Below are 27,169 nucleotides of genomic sequence, written 5' to 3' on the forward strand. Positions count from 1 at the left end.
CCCCTTCATCTGACAATACTCTTGATGCATAACCAAGATGAAGTCCATAAGTATTCCCCTTTTTAATCCTGCCAGCCCCCCCCCCCCCCCCCCCCCCCCCCCATGCTGCAGAGGAATGCCAGTAGCACCCTGATGCCTGCTCTATCAATGCTGGAAAGGACACAGTCACTGTAACACACTGCTCCACAGGGCCAATGCCACCTCCTTCCTCTGCCGCAGTCTGCTTTTCGTTGTCGCAGTTACAGCAGAGGGAGCCAGTGATGATTGGGATGCATCTGGCTTCGCATTTAGCACACTTCCTGCCCTTCTCCATGAAGGGAGGGGTACTAGTTTCAAACCTGGTTGACCCTCCTTGTTTTGTTTTTGGTTTTTTTTTGCACTCATTGATTTTTTGCAGGGAGACTAGGAGACCAGCACAACTGGATGCCCTGGGGAGGGAACAGTTCTAAAGAGGCTGTCATCCCACAGGTATTCCCTACCCGGCCCTGGCTCCCAGGGATATTGACCTTATAGAAGGCTGTTGCCCTGGAGCTCCTTTTCCCCTGCTGGTCCAGCTCTCCATGCTCTTCACCATCTGCTGGAGGTAGAGACTACTGACATTCTCCCTGCTAGGCCAGTCTATATACAAGCTGACATCACAGGAAGAAGTCATGCACTCTGCCCTCATCTACTGGAAGGAGGGAGAATTCCATTAGGTCCACTGGTTCATTGGTCTGGCAGGCCGAAGATGAAGGAGCAGTTGTGCCAGAAGCCTAAGTTGGATGCAGCAGTAGTGGCAGTCACTAAGAGAACCATAATTCTGGTTAAAGGAGGAGATGCACTGAAGGACCTACAGGATAGGAAGGTGGAGTCTGCTTTGAAGGGATCATTTGAAGTAGTCAGCCTTTCACTCCAGGCAGCTATTTGTGGAGGCTATATGGCAAGAGCACTACCCAGATAGATGAAACAGTCCCCTTAGGGCAAGGAACCAGATGCATTCCAAATCCAGCAGTACTCAGGTGGTACTCAGGTGGCATTGCTAGAGTTTGAAAATCACAAAACGGAGCCACACCTCTCAGAATATACCATAAACCACCAAAAGAGAGAGAAAAAATATAAAGTAAAAAATATATAAATTACAAAATTCTCCAAAATAATCTCCAAAATTCTAAAACGAATTCCATCTAAGAGGAAAACGGTATCAGAAAAGTTAGTGTAATGGATTTAATCCACTGTCTCCCCCTGCAATGGGCCTCAGGCAGTATCAGAATTATACACCATTAGTTTAAATCATCTTCTGAAAACCTCATCTATAAATATATTTAAAAAAAAATTAATTCCACTTTATTCAAAAAATAACTATATCACATTCACACAAAAAATTATACTAAATCCTAACAACCTAAGGTACCAGGTTAGTTATCACAATATATTTATAGCTGAGGTTTGTGGTAGATGATTTAAAATAATAGTGTATAATTCTGATACTGCTTGAGGCCCATTGCGGGCAAGAGACAGTGGATTAAATCCATTACATCAACTTTTCTGATACAGCTCTCCTCTTACATAGAATTCTTTTTAAGATTTTGGAGAATTTTGTAACTTATATATATATATATTTTACTTCATATTTTTCCCTCACTTATGGTGGTTTATTGCTAGAGTTTGTACTGTCCTTTATAGCAGATTACCTATTTGACTTGATTAGGGCATCAGCCAAACAAATGGCAATGATGGTGTTAGCCTGGAGACTACTGAAGCTGAAAAATTTGCAGCAGACTCAGATTCCAAGGCAAGATTGAACAAATTCCCATTAAAAGGAGGATAACTCTTTGGTGAATAGCTAGGGAAGTTAGTCAAAAGCCTGAGGGAAGCAAAGCCACAGAGGTTACCTGAAGATCAGGGTAGGACTAGTTTTAGAGCAGGCACCAGTAGGGCCAAGACAAAGAACTATAGGTAGTGCAAGCCAGAAAGACCTTATGGCACAGCAAAAGTATACATCACTAGAACGAGTAAAGCCATTTTGAGGAAGTAGGTGCAATGGCACAGATAAGGACATCAAAGGGCCCAGAACAGGCAGAAGCACCTAGTGACGATGCCCAGGGCCACTCCTCAATCTGCCTATAACAATAATACGAGTAATGGCCAGGTAACAACCAACCAATGGGTCCTAGAAATGGGGGTACACATTGGGACTAAAAGCCTCAGTAAGGGATGTCATTGTCCAGTCCCCATGCAAAGGATATAAAAGCTTAGCAGTACAGGCCACATTACACAGGTTACTGCACTTACAAGTTATAATACCAATCCCAGTACAGGAAACAAGGAAAGGCAGCTATTCAATTTATTTTGTCGTCCCGAAGAAAGAACGTTTTGGCTAGTACCAGATTCGAAAGTAATAAACCAGTCCCTGCATGTACCCCATTTCCAGAAGGAAATATTAAAGAGAGCAATTATGGCAGTAAGAAAGGGAGCATTTCTGTCATTGATAACATTTATCAGAAGCCTATCTTCACATTCCAATAAGAAAATATCAGCAGTTATCTGCACTTCGCAATACTGGGAAATCATTTCCAAATCAAGGCATCACTCTTTGGCCTGGAAACAGCTCCCAGAACATTTACGAAGATAATGGTGATAGTAGCAGTTACCTTATGCAGAGAGGAAATAAGGGTATACCTGTATCTGGACAACTGTTTTATAAGAGCAGACTTATTACAGAAAGGGAACCAGCAATAACCAGAGTGATATGAAGACCGGAAAGCCTAGGATGGAGGGCGAACAGGGACAAAAATCACTTAGAGCCATAAAAGCAACTAACCTACCTGGGCGTCCATTTCAATACAAAGACAGAGAAAGTATCCATGCCAAACAAGAGAATCCTCAAACTGCAAGCCCAAGTAAGAGGACTGCTAGTCACTGCCTCCCCAACAGCGTAAGAATATCTCCAGCTTCTAGGCTCGATGATAGCCACCATCGAGGTGGTGCCCTGAGCAAGAACCCACCTGCACCTCTTACAATGGAGCCTATTGTCCAGGTAGCCACCACAGAGCCAAAAATTCAACAGGATTCTACCCTTGAGAAAACAGGTCAAGGAGAACCTGCAGTAGTGGCTAAACAAGCCAGCTTATCAAGGGGTTTCAGTCTGGACTCAACAAAGTGGATGATAGTCACAACAGATGTGAGCAGGTTAAGATGGGGGGCACTTTGCAAAAGAAAAGTGGCACAAGGATTCTGATCAAGAAGGGAAGAAATGTTCTCAATAAATCAACTAGAGACCAGAGCGATCAGACAAGCAATAAAAAGCTTCCTACCAATATCCAGAGTGCTATTAGGCAATGCAATAGCAGTGGCATATGACAACAGGCAAGGGGAAACAAGATGTCTGCAAGTAACAAGATAAGCAGAACGCCTCATAAAATGAGTGCAATAATATCTGCTGGATACATTAGCAACACACATTTCTGGAACACTCAGTATAAGAGCAGATTTCTTAAGCCTTCAGAAATTGAACCTAGGAGAATGGGAACTGCAGAGAAGTCCTTCACCAAACACCGACAAGATAGGGAGCCCCAGTGAGATTTAATGACAATGCACAAGAATGCCAAGGCGAGCTACTTCTTCAGTCTTAAAAGAGAATGGGGATCAAGGTGAATAGAAGCCCTAACGCAAAGGTGGCCAGAAAATCATTACGGTATTTGTTCCCACCATTGCCAATGATGGGGAAAACCCTAAGGAAAATCGAAAATCATCCAGATCTAGTCATTCTAGTAGCATCCGACTGGTATGCAAACCTTGTAAGGATCAAGGACCACTAAAGATTTACTTAGACCAAGGGCCTTATTTGGCAGGGATCAGTGACCATGGAAAACTCAGCTCAATTTTGTCTTACAGCATGGTTCTTGAAAGAAGAAGTTCAACAGAACAGAGTAGTCAAAACTAATAATAATGACCTTGCTCAAGGCTAGGAAGAAATCAACATCGTTACCATATATAAAAATCTGGAAGATCTTCGAAACATGGTGCAGGAAGAAAGGAGTAGCTCTAAAAAAGACACAATTGCCCTCTATTCTGAAGTTTCTCCAGAAGGGATTGGATAAGGGCTTGGCTGTGAACTCATTTAGAGTACAGTTAAGGACGAGAGCATGTTACGAGGGAGACATAATGGGGCCCTTCAAGTATCTTTTCCAGATGTGACTCGCTTCCTGAAGAGAACAGACTATATTAGACCACTAGTACTTCCGTGGGACCTAAACTTGAGCTTGAAGACATTCACAAAAGCCCCATTCAAATCGCTCAAAGAATCCACCAAAAAAGACTTAACATTGAAGACTAACAGGATGATCTAGATAGATAATAAAGGGAAAGCAAGTACCAGAGAGCACAGGTGGCCTCATGGGCAGAGCACAGACAGGTAAACCCAGCAGAGATTTGTAGAGCAGCTACACAGGTGTCACTGCATTCATTTTAAAGCACTATAGGTTGAATCTTCAAGACAGAGGAGATACAGCCTTTGCCATGGGAGTTTTAGAAACAGCTCTAGGATGAATCCCTCCCAGTATAGGTACTGTAGAGATGCATCCCACTTGTCTGTACTGGTCTACAGGATGATGAGGTAGGTTCAAATAGATATTACCTGCTAATTGTGTTTCCTTGACACAACAGTTCAAAACTCACCCTGAGAGTAACTAGGGGACAAAACATTTCTATTTTTTTGGTTGCACTTGTTAATTGCGAGTATATTGGAAATGAAAAAAATATATAGAGAAACAACAGAGAATAAGAAAGAAATAAAGGACTCTCTTTTCCTTTTTACTGAAGAGCCATAAGCAAGATGTGACCCAGGGAAGATGAGCAGAGATTATGCTTATTCTTATTCCTTTACCGATTAGGGATCTAATGTTTGAATACCATTCATAATATATTTTCTCACGTTCCAGGAAAAGCCAAATGCTTCAGTTTGGGCAAAGAGAATACTGACGCCTTCTCTGCTGCACCAGGCTATATAGGGAGGGACATCAGGTCAAACAAACGTTTTTGCCCTCTGCCTCCATCTCCTGGTAGTGGCGACAAATCCCACTTGTCTGGACTTGTCTGTCAGGACCTTATTTTTCTTTTTTTCAAAACATGAATTTCAGATAACATTCTTTTGTATGCTTCTGAAAATAAGTTGACTGCAGAATACTCTTTTCAAATGTTCTCACTTTTTGGGCAAATGCTTTTCCATATACACTTTTTTTTTTTTTTTTAACATAATCGTGAACTTTTGCTCTAATTGCTGGATACTGACATAGTCATAAGCTTGCCTGGAGATTCACCTCACAGAATGACATTTCAAAACCTGTTTTCACACAATACAACTGTTCCTTCCTCATATTGTTCAGAAAACTAAAACATTCAAGGGGCAGCAGCTTTGAGAATATTAGATCATCCTCTATTTCTAGGTAATTTTCCATAATAAATTTACTACATCAATAATTTGCTCCATCTGTCAGAGTTTGAAGTATACAATCATTCTTTCAGCGCTCTGCTGCCAGCTGCATCCTGTTTCGTTTTAGAGGTATTAGTACTTAAATAGTTCTTAAATGTTCAGCACTATAATGCAGCTGTGCAGCCAGGACAGTATTTTCTGAAGTCAGAGGGAGCTAAACCGTCATCATTATAAGGCAACAGGAATGTGTTTAAACCAAATCTAGGTTGTCTTTCTCTCTATACACATTTTCAAAATGATGGCTGGGTGAACTACAAAACCATGTGGCTCTGTGCTTAAGCGAGGTGCAAGTTAGTCATATGCAGTGCTACTGAGGTGCTAAGTAAAAGGCCTTAGACCCACTGTTTAGTGTTTATAGAGCTGGCATCAGCCTCAACTCCGTAGATTAGAAATTAAGCCACAATTAGGCTGACTACTCTGTGCTGGTGTTTCCCTTCTTAACACCAATACAAAACCAAGTGTAAATCAGCCCCTCGATGTTTAGACCACAATGCCAGACAACTGGTCTAGGCTCGGAAAAGTACAGCAGTACAATGGGAGAACAATTTTCAGTGTCGTGCATACAGGTCAATAAACTTGACCTCTGCTACCCATGTAAATGTAAGCGGCAGCTTTCACAGCACACCTGCGTTTCGCCGGGGGGGGGGAGGAAGAGGCTCTCCCCTGAGCATGCTTAGGCCAAGGGAGTGCAACAGCGCAGCTAATTTGATTTTCAAATATATGCACGCTGTTCCCCTCCCCACCCCCATCGGCAGCCCACACCAACAGCAGATGGAAGTGTACACGGATGGTCTCAGCAGGCAGATATTGTAGCCAATTTTCTAAGGGAATATACCTGCGCTGTTTTCCATAGAAAACTGCCTACAATGTATGCAAGCTAGAAATGCCTGCATAAACTGTCAGCACCACGGGCTATTCAAAATTGTCCCCTGACAATTTTCAGAGACATTTAGAGGGTCATTTTATAAATATGCACATTTGGATAAAGTGTGCATGTATTTCTTATGTGCAGACTTTAGCTGGAATTTTCAAAATTAATTTTAGCATTCAGGGTTACTTTGAAAATTTGTGGGCAATTGGCCTCATAGGCGCACAGATTAACTCACACAAAGCTACACCCTCTTTCTGAAGGGCAGAACTTGTTTGGGTTCACAAGTGCATACTTTTTATCATCAAAAAGAATTAGGGGTAGATTTTCAAAGGGTTACGCATGTAAGATACACGCGTAACCCCCGAAAACCTACCCCTGCGCGCGCCGAGCCTATTTTGCATAGGCTCGGTGGTGCGCGCAAGCCCCGGGACGCGTGTATGTCCCGGGGCTTCGAAAAAAGGGCGGTCCGGGGGCGTGACAGCGGGTTGGGGGTGGTCAGGGGGCGTGGCCGGGGGTGTGGCGGCAGTTCGGGGCGGGATCGAGTGCTTCGGGACAGTGGTCTGTGCCGGGGCATGGTGCGCCGGCAGCCAGCTAACGCGCGCAAGTTACGCCTGCCTCAGGCAGGCGTAACTTTTGGAGCAAAGGTAGGGGAAGAATTTAGTTAGGGATGGGGGCTGGGTTAGATAGGGGAAGGGAGGGAAATGTGGGGGGGGGCTGGAGGGAAAGGGGGGGCCTTGGAGGGAATGGGGAAAGCCATCGGGGCTCCCCTTGGGCTCGGTGTGTGCACCCCCTTGCGCGCGCCAAGCCTGGATTTTATAACATGTGCCTTCCTCCCCCCACTCCAAGCACCTTCCTGCAGTTTTCAATACTCACATAAGCAGGATACGCATGTACCTTTACTTACATAAAATCCCAGGCTATTTTACAACAGCCACTTACATGCAAAAAACATGGCTTTGAAAGTTCAGCCCTTAATAGTTAACAGAGTTATCTGTCTAGATACCCCTTTCTCTGCCCCCCACAGAGGAGAGAAGTAAGCACTGGCTATCACGATGCACATACTTTTAGCCAGATTATGAAGAAGCTTTCCTTTTTTGGGTCGGGAATATATTTGGATTTTAAAATGTGTACGATGCTATTTTATAATGCTACTGTAACTGTAAATCTGATCCAACTGTGATTGTGAATGACCTTGAAACTAAGGTTACTGTAATTGCAAGTTTGATTTTAAATGTGCTTGTAATCTGCCTTGAGGTCGTTCTCGGTAAAAAGATGTAATATCAAATGTTTCTAAAAAACTAAATAGTTTACTGCTGATGTGCTGCCCGTACAAATGCGTGTGGGCCCTTTTGTGCACACATTCCTTGTCAGCAATTGTCAAAGTGAAACTGTCCAGGTAGCTTCCCTTTGACGACTAGCTATATGGTACAGGGAAACAAAAGTGCCTGCATATCGTGCAACAAGGCAGGTTATTGAAAGTGGCCCATCCTAGATAATCATCGTAAACTGCGCGTACTGGGGCTTCTAAAGGCAAAGCTAGACTTTTGATAACTCAAATGTTCTAACATTACCTCTAGTCTCCGTGTCAAAATATCTGTACAAATATTCATCAATTCCACTCCCATAATAAATCCAAATAAGCAAGTCTTTAAGAGGGTAATATTGAAACACTGCGCACAAGTTAGCCGGCAAAGCATGCAAGTCGCAAGCAGTAAGTCTGCTTTGAAACTTATCCCAGCACAACTACATGCACCCAATTACCCCTGCTATTTGGCACATCTAGTTCTGCTGCATTATGTACATATGGCCCCACCCTGTCCAGACTCCATCCCTGGAATGGTTCTCCCCACCATGCTAAAAAAAAAAACAAAAAACGTGTGCTTACAGAGGGTCATTGTCAAACAGAAGATCACTGTGAAAATCCTTGGGTAAGTGGATGAGTACAAGCGCACATTACTTCACGTAAAGTTACACCTGATCTGCAGAGGGCAGAGCTTACACACGTACAATACTTGCTGTTTTCTACAAGCAAGTTCCCGTTCCACTCCCCGGAATGCACTTCTGCCGTTCACAGATCAGAATTGCGTGGATACTTTTACACACCCAGAACGTGGGTCTATTTTAGAATAGCTATATATGCACATAAAAAAAAAAAAAAAAAAGTTTTATGCACATACATAGTTGGTGCAGAATTTTAGCCACACAGCACACGTGCCCAGTCTTCTAAAGGGCCATTTCTGCAGTACAGCAAGACTCTTCCTGCTGTAGACCGTTTGCAAATTATTCTTCCCAGATCCAAACAAGCTTGGGTGGTAACTGCGCTGTCACATTTTAAATGGACAATTATTGCAGCTGCCATGGACTCTGACAAAATATCTTTCTCCAGGGAGCCATTAAACATGGTTCATAAACAGGTGCATAATACTTCAATGGCTTTTGTTTACCAGATTCCTCTGAGTACCCATCTGGACTAAAACATTCCCCAGATTTTAGCCCTTTTGTTACCACTATTATTTCCTGCAGTGTGAAAGGTTTCGCAAGGACAGTCTTTTGTTCAGTTATAAAGAAGGGTTTTTGGGTTTTCTTTTAAGAGCAAGGTATAATTTTGTAGTCCTTGTAGTATATGTTATATCTTTGGATTTTTGGAATTCATTACAAAATTCAAAGAAAACCTTATTAATACCTCCTAGATCATAAATGATAAGAATTAACGTGGAGTGGTAGGAATTGTAGAGTTGAGATGCTGTGAGAATGGGCGCACTAGATAGGCTGTATAATCTTTTTCTGACGTCAATGTCTCCATATTTATATGGATTTTAATGTCTTTGCTAGCGGTTTCTGATTTTATCAAGCATACATTTAAGGGTCTTCATAGTTCATTCAGATATTCTCTCTTGGCATTTATTACAACCTCAACTGCTGTGACAGCAAATATATTGTATTGCTTCTAACTTGTTTCATTCCCCTGACTGTAGATGCTTGAGTGCTGTGTACACTGAATAGTGCTATAGATATGTTAAGTAGCAGCAGTAGCAGTAAACCATATTTGGAGCTATTCTTAATTCAGCAATGTAATATTCTTTATAAACTTAAGGCCTATTCAAATATGACATAAATATAGCACATCTTTGTAAAGTTACGTTTGAAGGCCTTTTTCACTGAGAAACGGGATTTTTGGAACTAAGTTTCAGGTTTACTACTGATTCCTGGCCAATGGGAATAAAACCGTTACCTCTGTTGGCAGTTCTTATGCAGTCTGCATTCATCTTGATTTTAGTGATAAAGCACTCATCCTTGTCTCTTGCCACATAGAACTACTGACAAATGTACTTTTGTTTTATGGTCTCTTAAGACTGCATGAGCCATAAACAACAGGCAACCATCTGTGCTTGGAGGAAAAGAGAGAGGAGGATTCTTTTCTGCCACCCCTTACTGGACCTTAGCATAAGCAAGTGCCTCCAGCCATTGCCAATGGGAAATTGTTGTTGTTATTTCTGACAACAGCCTTCAAAGGTCTGAAGAGGCACCAGGAGAAACAGCAGGGAAGTGAAGGAAGTTGTGAAAAGATTTGAGAGTAAAGTGGCAGAAGGAATGAGAAGGATGAGTGTAAAGGGGTTGTGGTGGTGGTGGTGGGAGGAGTTGAGAGGGATCAGCATAAAGGGGCACATGGGGGAATAATGGCTTCAGGGACCCCAAGAAGAATGAGAAGCATCACTATTATTTCCTGCAGTGTGAAAGGTTTCTCAAGGACAGTCTTTTGTTCAGTTATAAAGAAGGGTTTTTGGGTTTTTTTTTAAGAGCAAGGTATAATTTTGTAGTCCTTGTAGTATATGTTTTATCTTTGGATTTTTGGAATTCATTACAAAATTCAAAGAAAACCTTATTAATACCTCCTAGATCATAAATGTTGGCACTAACCCGAAAATCGGGGCCGCCGCCCCCCACCGAAAAAAAAAATCGAACAGCGGGAAAAACGAAATTTCCCGCGGGGGGCCCTGAAACGAAGCCCAAGACGATTAAAAAAAAAGATGCACATCTTTAGAAAGTACCCCTCTTACAGTGGTAGATATATAGTGTCATATTAGAAACATAGAAATGACGGCAGAAAAAGACCAATCGGCCCATCTAGTCTGCCCAGCAAGCTCCCACCCTTATTTTCCCATACTCATCTGTTTCACCAACCACCAACTTCAGGGCTCTTGTTGGTAACTGCTTGATTCAAATTCCCTGCCATCCCCTGTCATTGATGCAGAGAGTAATGTTGGAGTTGCATCAAAGGTGCGCTCGGCCGAGCGTTTGAGACGCGCTATTTTTACCCCTTATACAGTAAGGAGTAATAGCTCGTGGAAAACGCACAGCCAACCCCCCCCCCCCCCCCCCGAAACAAATAGCGCTCATCAAATGCAAATGCATGTTGATAAGCCTATTAAGTATTCACCCGCAATACAGAAAGCAAAATGTGCGGCCAATAAGGAGGCACTGGGAACGCACTAATGTCCCTAGCGCTTCCTTATTAGCGCGAGCCCTAATTTAAATACTGCATCGCGCGCCAAGCAGAGGTGCCTGGGCGCGCGTTGGGAGAGCGGGCGTTCTCCTCGGAGCGCCAGCTCTCCTGCACAGTTTACAGTATGGGCCTGTTTGAGTTCTGTGTGGAAGGAGACACAGACACAGGGGATCAGTAGAAAAGTTACTTTAAAAAACATTATAATACAAATATGTGCTAGCAAAAATAAAATATCAGGATTGAAGAAAGAACACTAATAAGTGACACAGGCAATACATCAGAGGCTGTAGCATATGTGCATATAGAAAGGTAATATTAAAACAAAACTATCGCTAACAGGCTTAGGTATAAACAGCAAGAAAAAAGATGATAACATAACACTAAATCATGGGTTCACTTTCCTTGTCCCAATCCCTGATAGGCAAGTGGTGCAGACTTGGTATTGTCCCTGTAAAGAGTTGGCATAAGGTTTGAGGAAGTCTCTCCCGGGTGCGAGGATGGACTGTGCAGGGGTAAAGATCTGCTTTTATCTGTCTCCCGTCTGTTCCAATGATTGGGGGCTGGGGACGGGGCTTTTATATAGACAAGCGCATCTCAGATTTGTCTCGAGCAGTCCTGAGCTATGAGTCATAATTTCCTGCTCTTAGTGTTCCATTTTTCAGGGGGGGCGGGGGGAGGCTATTTTGACTCTGCCCATACATCAAAAATCTTCCTGTCCACTCTCCCTAATCCTAATACAGCAAAGAATGAATTCAGTCAACTTTAGCACCAGTAGTATCCTACATGACTGCCAAGAATGGTGAACTCCATGGCTGTGGCGGCCCTACCCCTGGAGTACTGCTATTAGTGGTGCCCCTTCAGAGCAGTGGCCCCTGTGTGACTGTGCAAGCTGCACAGCCCTAACGCCGACCCTGGGGATGAGAATGTTCCTTCCACTGGCTCCCAAGAAGAAAATGTTTTTCCCATTGGGTCTCAAGAAAAAAAGTTTGAAAACTATCGACCTAGTGAGTATGGACTAATATGGAAGGAAGATTAAAGAAGGCATCTTACAAGACTATTTGTACAATAGTGAGAATGTAGTAAACTGTTAGAACATGCAATTAAGAAGAATCCTTTATTCTTAAGAAACAATGAGGAGCCAAAAAACGGATGTTGCAACATGTCATGCAGAGGTAGTAACATGAGCGTTCTGGATAGTGACTGAAAGCACTGATAATTCTGGCGAGTGTTGAGCTCGACCAGTAGTGAGTGCTGAAATATGGTGACAGCTCCTTTATTAGGTTCATTGAAAGCACTGGAGCAATAGACTCCAATTAACCATTTCTTTAATATTTTTACATATGTACAGAGGCAAATTTTGTATTTCATCCTAAGACCATCAAACACTTCACAAAGGATTCCAATGAACTATAACTGTTCCAAAATAAATATTTAAAATATTTCTTGGCTATACAATGTATTCTGAGAGATAACAGAAAGTGGATTACTACTCTAAAAAGTATGAACACAGTTATCTATTGCAAAAAATCTGTGATCCTGGAAACAGCATCCGTTTCAAAAATCAGATTTTGTTTAAAACATTATTTTATGCAGTACTTCAGTATAAGAACCTGGCTTCTAATGTTACTGCATGAGTGAAAGTACTGACATCCAACTGCACTGCCGCAATAGCAGTGTTCATATACAAAAATCTAATTTCTAAAAGCCTTCCTTCTAACAAACGGATAAAAAAGGGAAGTTTTGCACTGCTGCACTGAGTAGGTGGAATTCAAATAAAGAACTACATCCGAGATCAAGCAAGGCCAGCGAAAGCATGGTACCCCATTTTGGGCATCTAAGTACCAATTTCAAATTTACATGACTCCCTACCGAAAAAGAAAAGCCACCCATCCAGCTCTGCTATATTCCAAACAAAATTAAGAGAAGGTATAATCTATCACGGCCTGGAATCATCTTAAATGAATGTGCAGGGCTCCTGAAGCTCACCGCAAATGAATCTGGCTGTTCTTCAAGAGCCATGCAGTTTCAGGGCACACCACAGTGAGCGGCATACAATCAAACCTATAATTTAATTACAGGGAATCACAGGAGCCAAAATATATACAGAGTTGGAAAAACAGACTCAAAAAAGTAACCACCTGCATTTACCATGTCCTTTTACATATAGGCGAGAGATGAAGTGATGGCGCATTTAAGCTAGTCAGAGCCGACTGAAAATAAGGCCTTACCAATGCAAATTTAATATTTATGAAACCTCTAAGAAAAGTATTTCAGTTATTATGTGTAAAAGGAACGAATGACTACATCTAATCTATCTGCAGACTTTTTGGGATGGCAGAAGTGTCCTTGGAGCTATTAACAAAGAACAGTTGCTGCTGTGGGCCAGATGTACTAAAGAGTTTTCCCAGTTTCGGTCCATGGGGAAAACCCCTTAGTACATCTGACCTCGAAAAAAAACAAAAACAATGGTGTGTATTTACACAGAAAGAAACAACTGTTACAGTAACAGGAAGCTGTGTTGCAAAGCAAACTGTAGTTTCACAATACGAGCTCAAGTGAGCAGGAAAATATCAAGGCCAATATTCAGCCGCTATCCAGTTGAGCAAGTTAGCTGGCTAACTTGGCCAAGATACTCAGAGACGTACCCACACTGCTGAATATACTCAGCTATCTTATAGTTAGCCGGATAAGTTTATCTAGCTAAAGCAGCTCTGCTCAGAATGCCCCCGTCTCGCCCCTCACTTAGCTGACTAAATACAGGAAGAAAAACGTTCAAACAAATGTGCGCATATGACCTCAAGCAGATACATGCAAGTATTTTATAACTCGTGCATTGTATAAACTACATGCGTTTCTACCCAACATATGCGCATATGTAGGCTTATGCACAAATACTTGCGATGCATTGAAACCACATATATCAATGCATTGAACGCTTGTACTTTTCCTATGTTAGAAATATACGTGCGCACATTTTACTCACAAAATTGAAAGTAGGACTTACTCGCACAAGTTGGCCACATTTTAAAACGTGCACATAAATGAAATTAACCAGTTTATAAATTAGTCCACCAGTTCATCCAGTCCTTCTCCAGAATGAGACCCTCTGTTTCTTCAGCTTGAACTCTCCCCAATTCACCCAGACCTCCCACCCAGTCAGCACGACACAATAAACACGTTTAATTTCACTTGCACCAGATATTTAACAGGTGTAAAAATACCTAAGTTGGCAAATGTATGTTAGTATCTTTTAAAATAGCAACTTACAGGCGTACATATTGGCCTGCCCCGGAGTGCCCCAGACCACCCCATTTTTTATTCGCATGTGAAAGCAAAAACACACCCATATTTTTTACTTTTATAATGCAGAATATGCGAGTAAAGGCTACTTATCTGCTTTACTCCTTAGCCAGGTGAAATAGTTAGCTGGCTAAGTGGCAGCTGCTCGCCATGCCCAAATATTGAAAAAGCGCCACTGAATATCAACCTCCTTGGGAAGCACGTTGGGTCTGATTTCTGAAGAGCTGTTTTCCCATTCTGTACCTAAGGGAAAAAAACCCTTGCTCAATCAGGCGTTGTGCTTGAAAATTATTCATTGAAAAGTACTCAACTGCAATATACCATAGTATAGATATTATAATCACTTGCAAATAATTATACTATGGCGTGGTAGTATAAAAGTGTTATTAATAAATAAATAGCATTGCAACTTGACTTGGTGAAGGAAGTGTGTCTGATATCTTCAGGGGAAATGTAAAACAGCTAGTTGTTCCTATTTTTGTTGAGGCAGTTAGATACCCTTATCACTTTCCCATGAGGTATCAAAAATGAGAGACTGTGGTTCATCCAGGAAGAAGGAAGGAGGAAGAAAACTAACTGCCCAGAGAAATAAACAGATTAAATAAAATAAAGTTAGCAAAAGAAAAAAAAAAAAAGAGGGCACGCCCTGGTAGAGTTTTGGGAAAGAGAGGGTCAGAAGTGCCTTCCCCTGCTGTCTCCCAATTGAAGGAACAGTAAGAATTAGAGTGGAAAGAGAAAGGGGGCATGCCATGAATCGGATCGACAGGCAAGAAAACTGTGGAGGAGCTGGAGGAGACAAGGCCAGATTAGAGATGCTGGAAGGAGGTGAGATGCTCCAGCAAGTGACACATTAAGGGGCAGCGCTGATAGATCCAGACTGTGTGACTGCTTTAAAGGATCTAGGGAGGTAGCCAGCGTGCCACCACAGCAAGACCTAACATAGTTGGTGGGTGATAGGAGTAGGATTTGCCATTTTATGTATTTATTCAGTTAAACATGCTTATTGACTGCATTCCCAACTGAACCAGCAGCTGTCCAATATGGTGTAAAATACGAACATTAAAAAAAAAAAAAAAAAAAAAAAATGATAATAATGCAACCCACTTAGACGCACATAACTAGTACACATTAAGGGGCGGATTTTCAGACTCCGCGAATAGGCCTACTTTTGTTTGCGCTCCAGGCGCAAACAAAAGTACGCTGGATTTTAGTAGATACGCGCAGAGCCGCGCGTATCTGCTAAAAACCTGGATTGGCGCGCGCAAGGCTATCGATTTTGTATAGCCGGCGCGCGCCGAGCCGCGCAGCCTACCCCCGTTCCCTCCAAGGCCGCTCCGAAATCGGAGCGGCCTTGGAGGGAATCCTCTAACGCCCTCCCCTCACCTTCCCCTCCCTTCCTCTACCTAACCCACCCGCCCGGCCCTGTCTACACCCCCCCCTTACCTTTCTCCGGGGATTTACGCCTCCTGGAGGGAGAAGTAAATCCCCCGCGCGCGAGCGGGCCTCCTGCGCGCCGGGCCGCGACCTGGGGGCGGGTACGGAGGGCGCGGCCACGCCCCCGGACCACCCCGGACCGTAGCCACGCCCCGTACCCGCCCCCAAAACGCTGCCGACACGCCCCCCGAAACGCCGCGACGACCGGGCCCGCCCCCGACACGCCCCCTCGGAGAACCCCGGGACTTACGCGAGTCCCGGGGCTCTGCGCGCGCCGGTAGGCCTATGTAAAATAGGCTCACCGGCGCGCAGGGCCCTGCTCGCCTAAATCCGCCCGGTTTTGGGCGGATTTAGGCGAGCAGGGCTCTGAAAATCCGCCCCTAAAAGAAAGATAACCAGCACTCTTATTCAGCACTTACACCAGGGCTTCCCAAAGCTGTCCCGGGGACCCCACAGCCAGTCTCCATGATATGCAAATTTATCTCAAGCATATTCATTGTGGATATCCTGAAAATCCAACTGGCTGTGGGGTCCCCAAGACAGGTTTGGAAAGCCCTGTCGTACATCAATACTGTTATCAAATACGAAACCTGTTTCGAAAGTTTAAATTGTATGTCCTGAGTCAAGAACTCAGATCAAGTCAACAGGCATTCTTGGAGGTTCCATCTTGCTAGGACATACGTCTGACTTAGGTATAAGCAAGGATTTTCTTGGTGACAGGATCACAATTCTAAACTGATCTCCCATTAGAGGTCAGACTAAAGGAAAATTATCTAGTTTCGGAAGAAAGTAAAATCCTGGTTATTTCCAAATTCTTGATTTCATACGCCTGTGTCCCATGTGATGAGATATCTGAAGTTTGGGAAAGGGTGTATCTGGGGTGAGAAATGCAAGCACTTGTTTTATATTTGTTGTCTAGATAGAGCGTATGCACTCTTCAACATCTAGGAGTGGCTGCAGATAATAATTACCACCCAGAGTAAGTTGAAGAAAGGGTTTCAACTTTTCTATGCAACCATACAAGTACTGCACTATGTGCTGTAAAACTGGTGAGAGGAAATCCATGCAATTAGCATGAAGCTCTGAAAATCTTTCCAAAATTGTTACATGGAATCCTTCCTTGATGGTGTATTTGCTCTTTTCAGGGCAGATTCCATGACAGACTGATGAGATAACTGCACTACTGCAAACACTGGTGATTTTTTGTACTCTATATTTAGGATCCCATTTTCGTGCAGTCGAGGCACAAGAGATGGGGGTTTCTCACATTCTCATCTGCAGCTGTTGTAAAATGATATGAACCGTTTCCTGATTGATATCGCTCATTTATACTGAGTCCCTCCTCCTCCCTATTTCCTCTATGTATGGTGCATGTATAGTTTATTTAAGTAATATATTAATATTGCCTGAATGATCTTTTCCACTTTATTGTACCGCTATTGCCTTTACAAGATGTATTCTTGTGTTTATTTGAAAAGCTTTGAAAATAAAAAATTATAAAAAGAAAAGATTTGAACCAGTATAGCTGCCAGTTCTGCTGACATGTCCAGGATTTGGAGGAGACTGAAGACCTCTGTGCACGGGTCTTTCTCTTTGCGCAAAACTAGTTCAAGCACATTTTCTAGTTTATCCAAGAATTTTGAATAAGAAAGGTTTTCCGGAGGAGAGGTATACTCCAGAGGTTCAGGAAATGAGTCAGAAGGGATTCTTGTCAATCCTTCCTTCAAGCCTTAGGGGTGTGTGAATACTGAGGATCCCAGTGCTGAACACAGTGACTCAGGAGGTTACCTTGGTAGCCTCAGAAGGGAATATCCCTTGTGTAACTATCTCTGACTGGCTAGACTCTCCTGCAATTAAACTCAATGAAGAAGAGCTTTATAGTGGAGGTTCTGATGGCGTATATACCCGAACTGGTGATACTGGGACAACGTATTGCGGAAAAATACTAGCAACATTGAGTGCGACATGAATGTGTGCATCAATGGCATCGAATGCCTCATCTTAGCATGCTTGGAATGTGTTGATGCATGCGTCAAGTGCATTTTTTTGGAAATTAAACCCATATGGACTTTGTTATATTACCTGTAAACAAATGGTTTCATTGGTGGGAGTTAACAAGACCCTGAAGAGTATGCTAAGGAAATTTGTGATGAACACCACCAAAACACTAGGACAAGTTTTTACTACTATTGATCTTCCTAATGGTCTAAGCAAAATTCCTAGGTCTTGGCATGCTTTTCACATTTGACCCGCAGTAAAGGTATAAGCCACGGGGTACTAAGTAAATCTACCACATAAACTTGCTCAAGTCCTGGAGAGAGCAGGAATATGGGAGGATCAAAAGGACTTGAGATACTCCATAGTGGAGATCAATGAAAAAGCAATCCTAAAACTAGGGGAGGGCCTGTCTTTTAGCCAGAGAAAGCAACTTGGGAGATTAATGAGACAATATTTGCAAGTCTTCTCTACTCAGCCATTACGGACTTCAGCTATTACCCATTCAGTATGGACTAAATAGAGGCAATACCAAAAGTGATAGAGATAACACCAAGTTCTGGAGGCCAACACTAGGAAACAGATTCAAATGTGCATTTCAGAGTGCTAAAAAAATTCAAGCAGCGAATGGGCTAGCCCAGGGGTGCTGGTTACCAAAATGGATGGAAAAACACGTTTAAGTATTGATTTCCACTGGGCTAACAAGATTTCTAATTTTAACTCTTACTCCATGCCCTGGACTGAAACTTTTAGACCAGCTAGAGAAAACAAAATTCATCACAATGCTGAATCTGACTAAAGGAAATTAGCAGGATCTGACTAAAGGAAATTAGCAGATTCCGCTGGCCCTATGCTTTGTGAAAAAAGACAGGTGTTTACTACCTCATCTGAACTGTGTCAGTTGAAGTTATTTCCCCTTGGACTTCACATGAAAGTGAATAACTTCCAGTAACTTACTGTCAAAATATCCCAAAAGTGGTACACTAATGAAAAATAACAAAAAGGGAATCAATAAATGTAACAATTTTATTACAGATGTTCAAAAGTCTCTAAGGGGTTTTATCAACAGACTAATTCCTTAAAGGACATACCAATGTGGAATGTTGCAGGTGTGGACCCTTAGACTAAGGTAGACTTGGCGCAACCTGCAGGGAGGAACTCTGCAGGGAGGAGCCCTACAGATCTCCATCGTCAGCTGGCGGAGTGGGATGAGGCAGAGGCCCAACTGGAGTGTCACCTATACCAGCCCACCTTCCCCTTAGGATGAACCCTTGGGTTCCAGGGCCGGTAGGTCTTAAGGTGGGGGTTTCCACTGAAGAGCTGGAGATCCATAAATGAGGTCATGGCGAATGGGAGCAGTCTAAGGCAAGCTCAGGTCAGGGCAGACGGCTCTCAGGAATATGCAGTTTTAGGCAAAGGTCAGTGGCAGATGGCGTTAAAGGAAGGTCCATTAATCTGGCAGTGGTCGGTGGCAGGTGGCATTCAAGGAAGGTCCAGTAATCAGGCAGTGGTAAGTGGCAGGCGGTGATCAAGAGAAATCCAGGAAGCAGGCTGAGGTCAATACCAGGTAACTGTTCAAGGGAAGATAGGATGAATAGGCAGCACAGGAAGACAAGGAGCACACAGGAGGCAAGACACTCAGAAGAACTGAAGACTGACCACAAGCTGATGAGATGAAGCTCACAACACCAGAGGATGAACTGAAGACAAAACAAAGACCAGAGACCGAAGACTCGGAGAAGACCAGGAACTTGGGAACACTGAGGCAACTCACTCTACAAAGCTGTAGGGAGACCTGTTGCCGAGGCATTGGAGGGGTGTCTGCAGAGATCTTTTATAGGCCTGAAGAGTGATGTCATCAAGGGGTGCCTCCAGACTCTTCCCGCCGCTAGCTCTTTAAAACTAAGGTCGCGCATGCACGCACCCTAGGAGGAGCGGATGCAGGCGGCGTCAACATGCTGCTGCATCGTGGCACGGTTTCCCACCACGTTGGAAAGAGGAGTGGCCTAGCAGTGTCAGGTAGCAGCCAATGAGGCCCAAACTGAGGGGTAAGTGCGGCAGTTTGCGGATTTCCCCCACGGACTGCCAAATTACAACTCAAAATAACTACAATTAAAAACTTTACACATCACACACACACACTTAAAAACATATCACATGCTTCTCAAGCATACAACCTACATCCACACATACAAATAATCTCCTCAAATACTTTTATAACCATGGGTGTTTACAAGATCCTTTTTATACTTTACTTGTATGTGTGGCTGTATGCTTGGGAAGGATGTAATGTGATGCAATGTGATGCAGTCTGGGTCAGTGTGAAGTTTTTAATTGTATATACTCTGCACTGAAGTGTCCTTTAAGGAATTTGTTTGTTGATAAAACCCCTTAGAAACTTTGAACGTTTGTAATAATTATTTTTTTATTTTTCATTACATCACAATCTACACTATCAACTTAACCCTACATAGTGAAGGTTGATCCAATCACTTATGAGGTTATTGTCCTTTCTCGGATTCCTAAGAGCAGCAGGGATAATGGACAACTAGGCAGAAGGTCCCTTTGCCAGTAGAAGTTTGGTACCTGGGGTATGTTGTAAATATGGTCATTCCTAGGCCTAGTGGAATGCAAAGATAAATCCATACCATGATTTTCACAGACAACATCCCCCTTGACAAAACTACTGAAACATACAATCCAAAATCAAATAAATTGGACACTTCAAACCAATGCAGCATTTAAGCACCTGAAAGAGCAGAGCCAGGACTGGAGGGAGTTGGAGGCTGCCAGGGTGACAAGCCCAAAGGGGTGTCATCAGCAGGGCTGGTTTTATCTATAGGCAGAAGCATTCAAGGCTCTGCCCTGGCGACTCTCCCCTCCCAAGTATCATGTGACGGACAGGATGGTGGGAGAGATGAGCCTGGAGCAGACAGAGTACAGTGCAAAGCACAGAAGAGCCTCTTCTCATGTTCCTCCTCCCCTCCATTCGGCTGGGAACAGGAATGGGATGAGGGGGAAGGGGGTCCAGCTGTAGTGGATGTAAAATCAAAAAATTCCGTTTTTGTCTGAATATTTCCATTTCTAATTTATGATCCCTTATTATGTATTTGATGGTCTGTGTTTTGTATGTTTGACAGAGGTGAAGTATTCTGCTAGCATGTAGCCTCTGTGTAGGGATCTGATGCAGTACGGTTTGCTCCATCTTTCCACTAGAAGGTATATTGGTGCTTTAGAGCCAGATGAAATGTATGCATTATTGCCTTTTCCTGTAGTGTTGTTGCTATTCTAGCTCTAGAAGATCATTCTGTTTTGGTATGGCAAGTTTGCTGTACAGGTTCTGAGCGACTTTTTGCAGAGTTTGTGTGTTACTTTACAAAGTACCTGGTAATGAAGGGACTTTGTCACTGTTACTGAAGTGACAACATAATTTGAATATTTTTCTTATGGTGAGTAGTAAGGAGAGAAAAATCCAGATCAGCCTAGCCTGCCATTTCTGAGATTCCTTTCAACCATTTAATTTCATTTAATTAATAAATTTAGATATTTCTTGGTATTTTTTTTTTTGCAGTCTATCTCCAAAAAATCACAATTGAGATATTCATCAGATATTGTGATATGATTTCTGAAACTTATTTGTATGAGATATATATATATATATATACACATACACACACACATTTGTATATTCTTAAAAAAATAAATTTTATTTTGCATGTATGTGTGTATGCTGCTATATCAGTATCTATTTATCTATCTATACCAGGGGTGGGCAATTCCGGTCCTCGAGGGCTTCAAACCAGTCGGGTTTTCAGGATATCCTTAATGAATATGCATGAGAGAGACTTGCATACACACTGCCTCAGTGTATGCAAATCTATTTAATGCATATTCATTAGGGGTATCCTGAAAACCCGACTGGTTTGCAGCCCTCGAGGACCGGACTTGCCCACCCCTGATCTATACAATACATACATACCCTGAGGAGTAGATATTCAAAAGTCGTTTAGATGCAAAGCTCACAAGTTATCCATCTAAATGGCTTATACGGCATATTCAGGTTCTTCTCCAGATAAATTATTCCTGGATATGTTGTTATCAGGCTATTTATTTATTTATTTATTTAGCGGTGTTTTTTTTTCTATACCGGCATTCGAGATAGAAATCACATCATGCTGGTGAAAATGAAAATAAACTAAAAAACTGTAACAAGTGAACAGAAATCTGCAGTTACAAAAAAACAAGGATAATCTAAACTGGGTGAGGAAGGAAAGTTTAAAGGAAATTAACAGAAAGAGCAATTATTTACAATGTTCTGAGAATGTCTGACTGTGGTTGTTGTTGCATAGAGATTCAGTTGGGGTCTGGAAAGGCTTGTTTAAACAACCACATCTTAAGCCTTTTTCTGAAAGTTGGAAGGCACATATCTTGACGAAGATCCGGAGGAATGGAGTTCCATAGAGATGGTCCTGCTGTAGAGAAGGCCCGGTCTCTGAATTTTATATGTTGAGATGTCTTGGTATGGGGAACATGTAGTGATTCTCTGTAAGCTTCTCTAATGGGTCTGGAGGAGGTATATTTTCTGAATGGGATTTGTAGGTTGAGTGGAGCCTGGTGATGGATGGCTTTATAGATAGTAGTAATGGACTTATAAATGATTCTGTAGTGAATTGGCAGCCAGTGTAGGTATTTGAGGATGGGAGAAATGTGGTCTCTTCTCCTCATGTTTGTCAGTATTCTGGCTGCCACGTTTTGGACCATCTGAAGAGGTTTGGTGTGAGATGAGGGGAGACCTAGTAGGATAGAGTTACAGTAGTCTATCTTAGAGAAGATTATGGCTTGCAGAACCGTTCTGTAATCTTGAAAGTGAAAGAGTGGTTTTATTCTTTTCAGGACATGTAGTTTATGAAAGCAGTCCTTAGTTGTTTGGTTGATAAATGATTTTAGATTTAGCCGATTATCAATAATAACCCCTAAGTCTCTTGTTTGTGTGATGTGAAGGTTTGCTGGTGGATTCGTAGTGATATTGCTATTTTCCGGGGAGATGAGGAGGAGTTCACTCTTAGAAGAATTTAGTATTAAGTTTAAGCTAGTGAGGAGGCCATTGATTTCTTGAAGGTAGTTTTCCCAAAATTCAAGTGTTTTAGTGATGGATTCTTTAATGGGGATCACGATCTGGACATCTTCGGCGTATAAGAAGTGTTTTAGGTTCAGTTTGGTTAACAGCTTGCATAGTGGAAGAAGGTAAATGTTGAAGAGCGTGGGGGATAAGGAAGAACCCTGGGGAACTCCTAGGGAGGAGTGTTGACAGTGTGATTCTTTATTGTGAATTTTAACCTTGTAGCCTCTGTTATCAATAAATGTTTTGAACTAGGCCAATGCAGTTCCTGTTATTCCGATATTTGACAACTGGTTGAGGAGGGTGGCGTGGTTAACCGTGTCAAATGCTGCCGAGAGGTCCAGGAGAATCAGTAGGAACGAGTGACCTTTGTCGAGACCCATGATGAGGTGGTCCGTCAGGGATATGAGCAGGGATTCTGTGCTTAATGCTTTTCGGAATCCATATTAGGAAGGGAACAGAATTTTGTGGTCTTCGATGTAATCAGATAGTTGTGTATTAACTATAATTTAGCAGGATATAAAAGAGGCGATCCGGGGGCATTCCAGGAACGGGTGCCGTTATCTGGTTAACTTAACTAAATATCAGGTAAATCCAGCTAAGTTTTCCGCTTATTTTTAGACCTGCTCGGAAGCAAGACTAAATGTTATCCAGTCTCGAGTGACCAGATAACTAGCTACTTACCCGGATATCTTCAGCAACATCTGGGTAAGTAGCACACATATAAAAAAAAAAAAAAAAGCACCACATCACGGGCCTCCTGGCCCAATGCCCAACCCCCCAACCACCTGTCTCAACCCTCCTCCCCTGCTCACCCAAAAAAATAAGGACCCCAATCTTCAAAAAGCACACTAAAGTGCAAGAAGATGAGCGCCATCAGCCTGGGTCTCCAGCTCCCCTCCCCTCCGGTAAAAAATATTAACATCCCTTCTGCCCCTCCCCCCAAACATCCACTCACCCCCCTCCCATGCCCAGCACCTTTCCGCCCACCCAGTTACCTTGCAAATCGTCCCTCTTGGTCTGCCAGGATCACCGTTGTAAACGATCCCGGCATACGCTTCCAGCATTACATCGGAAATAACACTGGAAGTGTGCTTCTACACCACTCAGTCCACGCCCAGCGTTATTACCGAAGTAACGCTGGAAGCGATCCCGGCCCATCAAGAGGGACTATTTGCAAGATAACCGGGTGGGTGGGAAAGTGCTGGCTGGGAGAGGGGTTGAATGGGTCTGAGGGGTGGGGGGGCAGAAGGGATAAAGTTAATATTAATTTAGGGGAGCTGCTGAGCGGAGAGGAGAGAGAGGAGTAACCTGCTGCTGGTGCCTTGACGGTCTGTTTTTACCATCTGATACCCCTCGGAACAGCTGCGGGCTCTAGACCCGGAAGAAGGACGCCCAGTGACGTCAGCAGCCTGCGCCTGCCTTTAAAACGAGCTGCAGACGCTGGAAACCCCCGGGAGCTGCTGAGCGGAGAGGAGAGGAGTAACCTGCTGCTGGTGCCTTGACGGTCTGTTTTTACCATCTGATACCCCTCGGAACAGCTGCGGGCTCTAGACCCGGAAGGAGGACGCCCAGTGACGTCAGCAGCCTGCGCCTGCCTTTAAAACGAACTGCAGACGGCGCGTCGTCGTCGTCGCCGCGCTGCCTAAGCCGCGCGCTCCGTAAGGGGCGCGCGGCTTGGACCGGCTTAGGCCGGCGAAGGCGAAGAAGGCGCCCAGGACTTTATTCCCACGATATCGGAACCTCTTGAACCTCTTCAGCTGAAAATTGCCTTGCTACAGAAGAGTGAGTAACCCCAGATTCATTGACTTTAACACTTTTTGGTTAGCATAATGCCGCATACTAAAAGAAAGGGAAAGGTCAAGCAGGAGTCCTCAATACCTGCGAGACCCAACCCTATTCAATCAGTGATAACGGGGTTTTACTCACAGTCGGCAAATTTAACCCCTGAGAGGCCTATTATAGAGGTAGATAAGGAGCAATTATCTCCTCTATCAGGCGAAGTCAGTCTAAGTCCAGGGGCCCCATCAGTACCGCCTCCCCCCCAGACTACTGTCAATGCCTTGGAGTCTGGCTCACATAACATACGGAAGTCGTTTGTAGCAGTGGGCCCAAATGAGGAGGCTCTAGGTATTAATACAGTACAAGAGAGCGAGCTTGAAGAAGCAGCTGATACATCTCAAAGGGGCGAGCACAAAGTCGGCGAAAAAGTAAATGGAACCGACGGGAGAACAAAAATTCCTGGAGAGAATATTCCTTCTCCAAATCATGGGAACACTGACAGACAAGAATTTGAAGGGAACATTTTTCTATCCTCAACCCCAATTGCCAAACCTGTAAACCCTAAGAAAGTTTCCTTAGAAATGTTGTGGCAAGCTATAACTGCTTTACAAGTAAATATTGCCAATCTAAATGTCAACATAAAAGAGATGCAGAATGCTATATTAAATATTAATCCTTTGGTTACTAATAACAGTGTTACACTGGTAAAAGTGGAGGAAGAACTAAATTCAATTAAAAATGTACAGGTTAACATCATTAAGGGAGAAAGTGTAATGGCTAAGAAAGTGGAAACTTTGGAAAATGTGGTCCGCTATCAAAATCTTAGAATAGTCAATTTTCCTAAGTGTAGATTAATATCATCTAAAGAACAATTGAAAAATTATTTTATGAATGTTCTTTCAATAACATCAGAAAATTTACCTTTAATATCTAATGCGTATTTTATAGGACAGAGTAACCAAAGTAGGAATGTAAATGTAAATCAAGAATATCAGGAAACAACTTTGAATGTTACAGAATTGCTAGAGACATCTCTTAGTGCCCAGGTAGAGAGTAGGGGTACCCTGATGGTAAAATTCTCTCTGTCAGAAGACAGAGATAAAATTCTAAAATTGTTTATGTTAAATAGAACCTCTCTCTACCTGGGCCAGAAGATATGGATCTATCCAGATATAGCTAGAGAAACTCAAACTAGGAGAAAAAAGTTCATTGTATTGGCAAATCTTGCCAAAACCTTTGGGATCCGTACCATCATAAGGTTTCCATGTAAATGCATAATGTGGGTGAAGGATAAAAAGTATATATATTATGAGCCACAGGATTTAGAAAAATTCTTAGAAGGGCAGAGGGCTCAGGAGGAAGGAGATAGGAATTCTAGTCAGGACACTGTTGGGTCTTAATGATATGTCGACACACTTCTGTTAATTTGTTGTAAGATTATTTCCTTAAAAATTTTCTTTTGTTTATAGTAGCTCCCCAGATTTGTTTGGTAATTGGAAGAAGGTGATTAATTGGTATGTTTATTGTTAGAATTTGGAGTTGTAATTATGGTAACCTTTCTTCCTCAAAAATAATTTTCATTGTATGAACATTATAGAAAAGTATTTCTGATTTTATTTTGTGAATTAAAATCATAAATAAAGAATTTTAAAAAAAAAATAAATAAATAAAAAATATTAATTTAGCTGGGGAAAGGGGATTAGATTCCTGGGCCGGCGGGGCTCAATGTCTTGCATTTTAGTCTGCTTTTTAAAGACTGGGGCCTATTTTTTGGTTAGCGGAAGAGATGGGGGATTGAGACAGATGGTGGGGGTGGGGGCGTGGGCATCAGGTGGGAGGCCAGCAACTTGGTGCTTTTTTTTTTTTTTTTTTTTTTTTAAAGGTGTCCTACTTAGCCAGATATCTCTGAAGATATCTGGATAAGTAGCCAGTTATCCGGTCACATGAAGCTGGATAACTTTAGGTCTAACCAGCCATATTCAACTAATGGCCAGTTACGGTTAAAGTTATCTGGCTATATATAGCCGGATAACTTTTAACAAGTATATTCAACGGGACGTTTATCCCGCTGAATATACTGGACAAGTTATCTGGGAAACTTATCCACTAAATAGCCTTCTGAATATTGGCATCTTAGAAAACAAAAAAAGCTTAATATTTAAAGGTATGATGTCCAATTATGTGATTTTACAGGATTGTTCTGGGAAGGGCTATGGTGGGAAGATAATGATTACTGAATTTAATTATCAAAATTTCAGGGGAGCCTACAGACCTGAAAATTAATTGGGGAGGGGGAATAAGGTTAAAGGTTGAAGACCCTCAGAAAGGGGTTCCCAAACCTGAACTTGGGCCTCATGCAAGAATACAAGTTCATAATTCAACACTACACAGGAAAGGATAATTCTAATGCAGATTTTCTGTCCTGAGGTGGTGGGGTAGAGGGGGAAGGGACCATGGCTCATGCTGAGTGTACACAAACACTAGAGAGATGGGGGAGATATGTGGCCAGCCAAAGACAGAGTAAGACATCAGTCTATTGAGCCATGGACTTGCACTTTGCTTTTTAGAGCTGGCATTCTCACTCAATACAGTATTAATAGAAATATGAAAGCAAGAGCAGCACCTGACTCAACACTACATCAACCATCATGTCAAAAGTAAGGACCACATGGACACTCTTAAAAGAGCATCCAC

At 42.7% G+C, this 27,169-nt stretch overlaps 1 protein-coding gene across 1 annotated transcript in view; it reads right to left on the minus strand.

The window, feature by feature from the left end:
- RNF144A (ring finger protein 144A) overlaps positions 1–14,373 on the minus strand; it is a gene marked incomplete at its 3' end in the record, with an annotated part of 87,285 nt that extends 72,912 nt beyond the window's left edge. Inside the window, 1 exon segment of the mRNA XM_029595896.1 lies at positions 14,333–14,373.
- Positions 14,374–27,169: the final 12,796 nt, after the last annotated feature.

This window comes from Rhinatrema bivittatum, chromosome 3 (assembly GCF_901001135.1).
Source record: "Rhinatrema bivittatum chromosome 3, aRhiBiv1.1, whole genome shotgun sequence".
Taxonomy (NCBI): Eukaryota; Metazoa; Chordata; class Amphibia; order Gymnophiona; family Rhinatrematidae; genus Rhinatrema; species Rhinatrema bivittatum.